The 6824-nt window shown below is 38.6% G+C and overlaps 1 protein-coding gene across 5 annotated transcripts in view; it reads left to right on the plus strand.

Annotated features, from left to right (window-relative positions):
• The window catches only part of LOC121880190 (ecdysone-induced protein 74EF-like), a 207993-nt gene that overhangs the window by 45037 nt on the left and 156132 nt on the right, over positions 1-6824 (plus strand). The gene's annotated exons all lie outside the window — the stretch shown is intronic.

Below are 6824 nucleotides of genomic sequence, written 5' to 3' on the forward strand. Positions count from 1 at the left end.
TTTATTTCTGCCTTGCCTCGCATTTATATATTCATTTAACCTATAAAACTATGTTGTTGTTTTTTTGTTCCGATAAAACTTGGGTTGGATTACATTACAAAGGTCATGTGTTCTGGCCGCTTCCGTTTATCAATAACACATCAAACTCAGCAATCATTCCACCAGGCCCATATTTTAATACCACATTCCCGGAGATTAATATATCCAGTTAACGTTTAAATAAGAATAGAACCATATAAGAGATTAATTGAGTCACCCAATAGAAATAACATAAAAACACTGGTGGTAAATGAGTAACTTTAGTTCAGTTACCCATTAAAAATGTGGTTTTACGGAATAATGAACACATTTTAAGAGTGTCTATTCTATATTAATCCTATTACAATTGGCGTTCAGAATAAGGGGCAGGGCGGCGTCTGATATACCAATTTAGGATGAGGTGGCGGAAGTTTTGGTCGCGGCTGCCTGACCCTGACACGCTGCCCTGATACGTGTTAACCTTCGTCAGGGCTTACTTCCTTTCGCTGTCTCCCTCCCTGTTTTTGTTATCGGTGTTATTATTGACTTGTATTATTATTAGTAGTAGGAGTAGTATTGTTTTATTATTATTATTATTATTAGTAGTAGTAGTAGTAGTAGTAGTAGTGATAGTAGTAGTTTCTGTTTTGTTAAATTTACTGAAGCTTTTTTTTAGGTTGTGGAGAGTTTGCATTTAATGATAATTTGAATATTTTGATTGAGTACAGTACCTAATACTCTCTCTCTCTCTCTCTCTCTCTCTCTCTCTCTCTCTCTCTCTCTCATCGTAATTGACTATACCTGTCAACTTAAACCTTAATTAAGTGGAGCCGGAATGAGCTCACTGCTTAATTATGCACGTGTTTAATTCACCTTAATTACCCTTACCTGAGTTGACTACCTGTGTTGGTGATTACGTATGTGTAGGGGGGAGGAGGGGGAGAGTATGTATGTATGTATGTAAGTGTATGTGTGCGTATGTAAGTGTGTGTGTGTGTAGGAATGAATATGAGTGTAACTGTATATGTGTTTAAGCTAAGTCTTTCAATACGGTCTTTTTTTTAAACACATGTTAGTTAAAATATGTGTAGTTTAAATGAAAGTAATATGTGCCCCGTGTAATAATATCAATATGTGTCAGATTATCGCCAAATGTCTGTCAAATTCTGTCTAATGTCTACCAAATGCTGCCTAATAGCTGTCACTTATTTAATGTCTCAAAATAATGATATCATGAGAATTAGAAATGAAAATAAAGGAATAATTGTGAAAAAGACTGGAAAATAACAGCGGGCGTCTCCCTTCATACACTACCTGTAGGCTTAACAGGAACCCTTACTATGTTGAAATTTACAGGTAATAAATGCGGGTTTTATTATTTACAAGTTTTTCATGTTTTTATAGTTTATTTTATTTATTTTGTTTATATTTTTTAATAAGTTTATTTATTTATAGAATTTGTGTATATATTTTAATTTAACTTTATTAATTAACTTATCTTTTGATACATTTGCAAAGTTTCATAAGTTAAATTTTTTATATTATGATTTTTTTTTTTCGTTTGAGATTTTATATTCACTTTTATTTAATGATTTTTTTTATATAATTGCATAGTCTCCCCTCCTCCCCTCCTTCCCCCCACAGCTTATTGTTCATATTAATTTTACCATTTTCTCTACTCGGTAACTCAATTATTCTCGTTTTTGTGACCGGAATTATACAACGAAGGCCATTGGGGAAATGTCACATGTTGCCTGTTTTAGGAATATATTTAATATTTTCCAACTTTATTAAGTTTTTAATAGTCGTAGTATTGCGTCTTGATTATTGAAAATGGAATTTTTATTTATTTATTTCTATTTTCTATAACGTTCCTGTAATTTCATAAATATAAGATACTTTATAGGTAGCTTGAATATGTTTTGGGGGGCAGTGGTCGCCAACCCTCAGACATAGAGATGAAATTTTGATTAATACATATAAGTGAATTTAGTGGGAGAAACACGACTACACCTGTAACCTAACCGAACCGAACTTAACCTAACCGAACCGAACTTGAGGTAGATGTTGGGTACGTATCCCTTGTCTCTTATAAGCTACCACACAAAGATAGAATCACAAAAGTTCCTAGGCTGAGTTTTCCTTCTAATTGGGTGTATGATAATATAAATGAAAATAATAATGTTAAGTAATATCGTATAATATAAAGGTTCTCTTCATCTAATGTTTTAAATTGGATAATAACACGAAGGAAAATTTTTTTTGTAGTGACCGTGAGTAAACATTAGATGTGGCAGCGTGAGAAAGGCTTTGTTGTTAAATACGTTTCATACATACAAACAGACATACATCGATACATACACAGGTAACCACACAGTCGTACACACACGCATTTGTGAGAAGGTTCACACTGTCTTGGCGCGGTCAGTTGCCCCTGTCTGTCTCCGAATGCCTTTCTAAGAAAATAAAAAACGAAAATTATATATATATCCATTAACTTAACACTAACTCTTACATAATAATTCTATAAACTTTAACTGGAATTAACTATGAACTCGGGAATATTAGATATAAGTTTGTAAAAGAAGAAGTGCATATTTTTTTAAAGAAGCTGAAGTCAGAGTCTCTTTAAAGGATCGGGACGAGGCGGGTTAACGTCCCAGGATTCACGCGCGTCTTTTAATATTTTTATTTCCAGTGTAAACGAATTACTTCTTTAATGACGACAATGATGATACACATATTGATAATGATAATAACGGCAATAATGATAACAGTAATAATAAGTATAATAACGGCAATAATAATGATAATAACGGCAGTATTGATGATAACGGTAATAAGAATGATAATAACGGTAATAATGGTAATAACGGCAATAATAATGATAATAACGGTAATAATAATAATAATAATGTTAATTACACCTTGATTTAACCTTTGTGATGTGAGAATAATGTTGACTTAGTACAAGTCATACCCATCTCGTGAACGCCAAGGTCATACCCATCTCGTGAACGCCAAGGTCATACCCATCTCGTAAGCGCCAGGGTCATGTGAACGCCAAGGTCATACCCATCTCGTGAACGCCAGGGTCGCCAGTCATGTGAACGCCAGGAAGGTTTCTAGTAGCTTATAGAAGAGACTGTGGCAGGTTTCTCAGTTGTGTTCGAGGATAGAAACCGGTTAAAGGAATATTGGAAGTTAATGATCTATTTATGAAGATCTTAAAAGTGCAGGTATCAGGAAATGACGCTGTTTAGTGACATATTGGCTCTCTCTCTCTCTCTCTCTCTCTCTCTCTCTCTCTCTCTCTCTCTCTCTCTCTCTCTCTCTTTCTCTCTCTCTCTCTCTCTCTCTTTTTTTACAGTACCACGTTTTAGGTATTTATAGTAATTATTTTAATCTTTGTCGAAGTTATTTTATTTAAAGGTAACGCTTGAGAGATTTCGTGTTTGTTTTTTTTATCTGGTAGAATCCATTTGCAAAAGTTCGTAAGCAAATATTGATTCTTTTATCCCACTGAGAGTTTACCATTAATGTTATTTTTATTTTTATTTTGTTTTACAGTACAATGTGTTGTTTGTGTTCCAAATACCGAGCATAGACAAGGGTGCGGGGTATTTATTGTTTCACGAACCTGGTAATTTGCCTGTCCGAGCCGATGAAATTTCTCGACGTTGATGTGAGGAAGACCTGTATTTTGGTGTGGAGTTTGGGTGAATTATTTATAACTTACAAAATCCCATTCCTGGTAGACTTTGAGGATACGTGTGGAAGAATATTGAGAATATTACCCTTCACTTTCACTCAGCTGTCGTGATATTACACCCGCTGATTTATTTTGCTTTTGTTTTCGTATAATAAAAGAGGTTAATTGTGTACGATCTTGAGTGAAAAGTGTGTTATCGTTGAGTGAAAGTATGTGGAGTGTGTTGGTAGAGCTAGTGTTTGTACTAGGGTGAGGCGAGAGGCAGGCAGTGTTATTGGGGATTTGGGCTGGAAAGTTACGTACAACGCCATCTATATCTTGTGTTTGTTGTATTGTTTATCTTGGGTTCATGATACTGATGCCGACGTCAGTGCTTAAATAGCAACATTGCAGAAGTAAGTTGATTGAAATGATAATTGTGCGTCGATATGTTGTGATTGGTCTTAAAAATGTAATTTTATTAATACACTTCAACAACAAAAGGTCTTTAAGCGTGTAACAATGTTCGTAATATGTTAGTCCAATAACATTAAACAAGTATAAGCGATAGAACTTTCTGATTTAGACAAGAAAATTTTAGTAAACATGTGAAAGTTCCGGAATTGAACTGCTTGGGATTTTTTGGCAAGTTTATCCCCGTTGAATGCTTACTGTAAATTATAAATTATTCTGACATACACAGATCCATGGGCAGGTGTGGGTGCTAGTCGACCATTTTAAAGCTTTACTAAATAAACACTCACGAGAAAAACTTCCTCCGAGAACGTCTGAGTGTCTCCCCAACCGATAGAGTACACAGCTTACTCCCGTCTATAAAATGTACTCACACACACACAACTACGTCTTCAGTGCTGTACAGAGTGAAAAAAAAAACCCAACCACGTCGAAGGTGAACCACGTGTGAATGAGTATTAACACATACTTACTGAAGACGTGGGGTGAAAGGGTGTGGGTGCAGATTGTCTTATAAACATCAATAAAAACACATAATTTGGATATCCTGTTTATATATTTAGTGTAATGGGTCAAATGGTGAAATTTCCCGAAACTTGATGAAATTTATATATTTTGGGGGGAAAATTTATCTGAGTGAATTTTTTTAAGGATAAGGAAAAAAGTGACGAAGGAAAAAATTTTTTTTTCCTTAGGGGAATTGTTCTAGCTCCTCCACCACCCCCAACCACAACTTCACCTCACCCCCACCCTCCCTCCCACCCTCACCACTACCCCCGCCCCTCATCCTCCCCCACCCCCGACCCCACCCCACTCATCCCACCCCCACCCCACTAACCCACTCATCCCCCCACCCCCCCCACCCCACCCCACTACCCATCCACCTATTATGTACAGGGCGTGATACAATGTCGTACCCTGAACACATACACACACACACACACACACACACACACACACACACACACACACACACACACACACACACACACACACACACACACACACACACACACACACACACACACACACACACACACACACACACACACACACACACACACACACACACACACACACACACACACACACACACACACACAGCTCTCATAACCGTAGTACAGGAATATCTATAGACGGCCCCGCTATAAGAACATATACACACATACATAATACGGCTTTGTGCTGCATTGTGAGGCTTCCCGCCATTTTGTCAACGCGAGTGTCAGTCTGTCCGTCTGTCCGTCCACGTCACCACAATATCGAGAAGCCGAGATGACTCCTCTCTTCCTTCACGCTCGATGACACCTCAGCAAGTCTGGAGAGAATATGAAGATAGGTTTGGTTTGGTTGGGTTAGGTTAGGTAAGGTAAGGTAAAGTGGGGTGGGGGGTAGGTGGGGAGGGGTTGGTATGCCTGATATGTTCCACCTGGATGGGATTGGCACGCCTGAGAGCTTCATCGTATAGGCAGCTGGTCTGACGGTGTGAAGTGGTTACCCCCTCGAGTTTTCTCCCCCCCTTACCTCCTCTCCCCTTCCCCTTTCTCTCACCCCCCCCACCCACCCCTCCAGGGCCTATAAAGTTATAACTCATACTTGAGGAATTTCATCGAGTTATCAAGGTAGGACTCTTGTTTACTGTATTCCTTGTTAGTGCAGGTAAATGGTCAGGAGTTGTGGTTAGTACAGGTAAAGAAGGTGTGAATTGTGGTTAATCTCAGGTAAATGGTCAGGAGTTGTGGTTAGTACAGGTAAAGAAGCTGTGAATTGTGGTTAATCACAGGTAAATGGTCAGGAGTTGTGGTTAGTACAGGTAAAGAAGGTGAATTGTGGTTAATCACAGAATTGTGGTTAATCTCAGGTAAATGGTCAGGAGTTGTGGTTAGTACAGGTAAAGAAGGAGTGAGTTGTGGTTAATCTCAGGTAAATGGTCAGGAGTTGTGGTTAGTACAGGTAAAGAAGCTGTGAATTGTGGTTAATCTCAGGTAAATGGTCAGGAGTTGTGGTTAGTACAGGTAAAGAAGGTGTGAGTTGTGGTTAATCTCAGGTAAATGGTCAGGAGTTGTGGTTAGTACAGGTAAAGAAGGTGTGAATTGTGGTTAATCTCAGGTAAATGGTCAGGAGTTGTGGTTAGTACAGGTAAAGAAGCTGTGAATTGTGGTTAATCTCAGGTAAATGGTCATTAAACTTAGACTAAATAATTACCCCCCCCAAAAAGATGATGTTCATAGTTATAGGCACAAGTACTGTAGTTCAGGTAGTTAGTAACTCTAATAACCAGTTAACGACACAAGGAGAGTATAGGGTCACTAGACTTTACCTATAGTAGTTCAGGAAACCATGGATAGGGGGTGGTTGGGGGGGAGGGTAGGGGAGGGGGTAGGGGAGGGTAGAGCTTGGAGGTGGGGTGGGGGTAATAAGGGGTTTAGGTAGGGGGTTGGCCATAACGAGGTCACTGAACTTAATACGTAAGGAAGTGAGAGAGAGAGAGAGAGAGAGAGAGTCAGTATTAACCTAGACACAGGTAACCTAATTCAGTGAGTGGGAGGGAGGGGGGGGTAGTAGGAGGTCAGTGGTAGTAACCCTGACACTCGGTGGGGTCAATGGAGTAATCCCTTGACACTTGGTAAGGTCAGGGAGT

Source organism: Homarus americanus, unplaced genomic scaffold (genome assembly GCF_018991925.1).
Source record: "Homarus americanus isolate GMGI-L3 unplaced genomic scaffold, GMGI_Hamer_2.0 scaffold30108, whole genome shotgun sequence".
Taxonomy (NCBI): Eukaryota; Metazoa; Arthropoda; class Malacostraca; order Decapoda; family Nephropidae; genus Homarus; species Homarus americanus.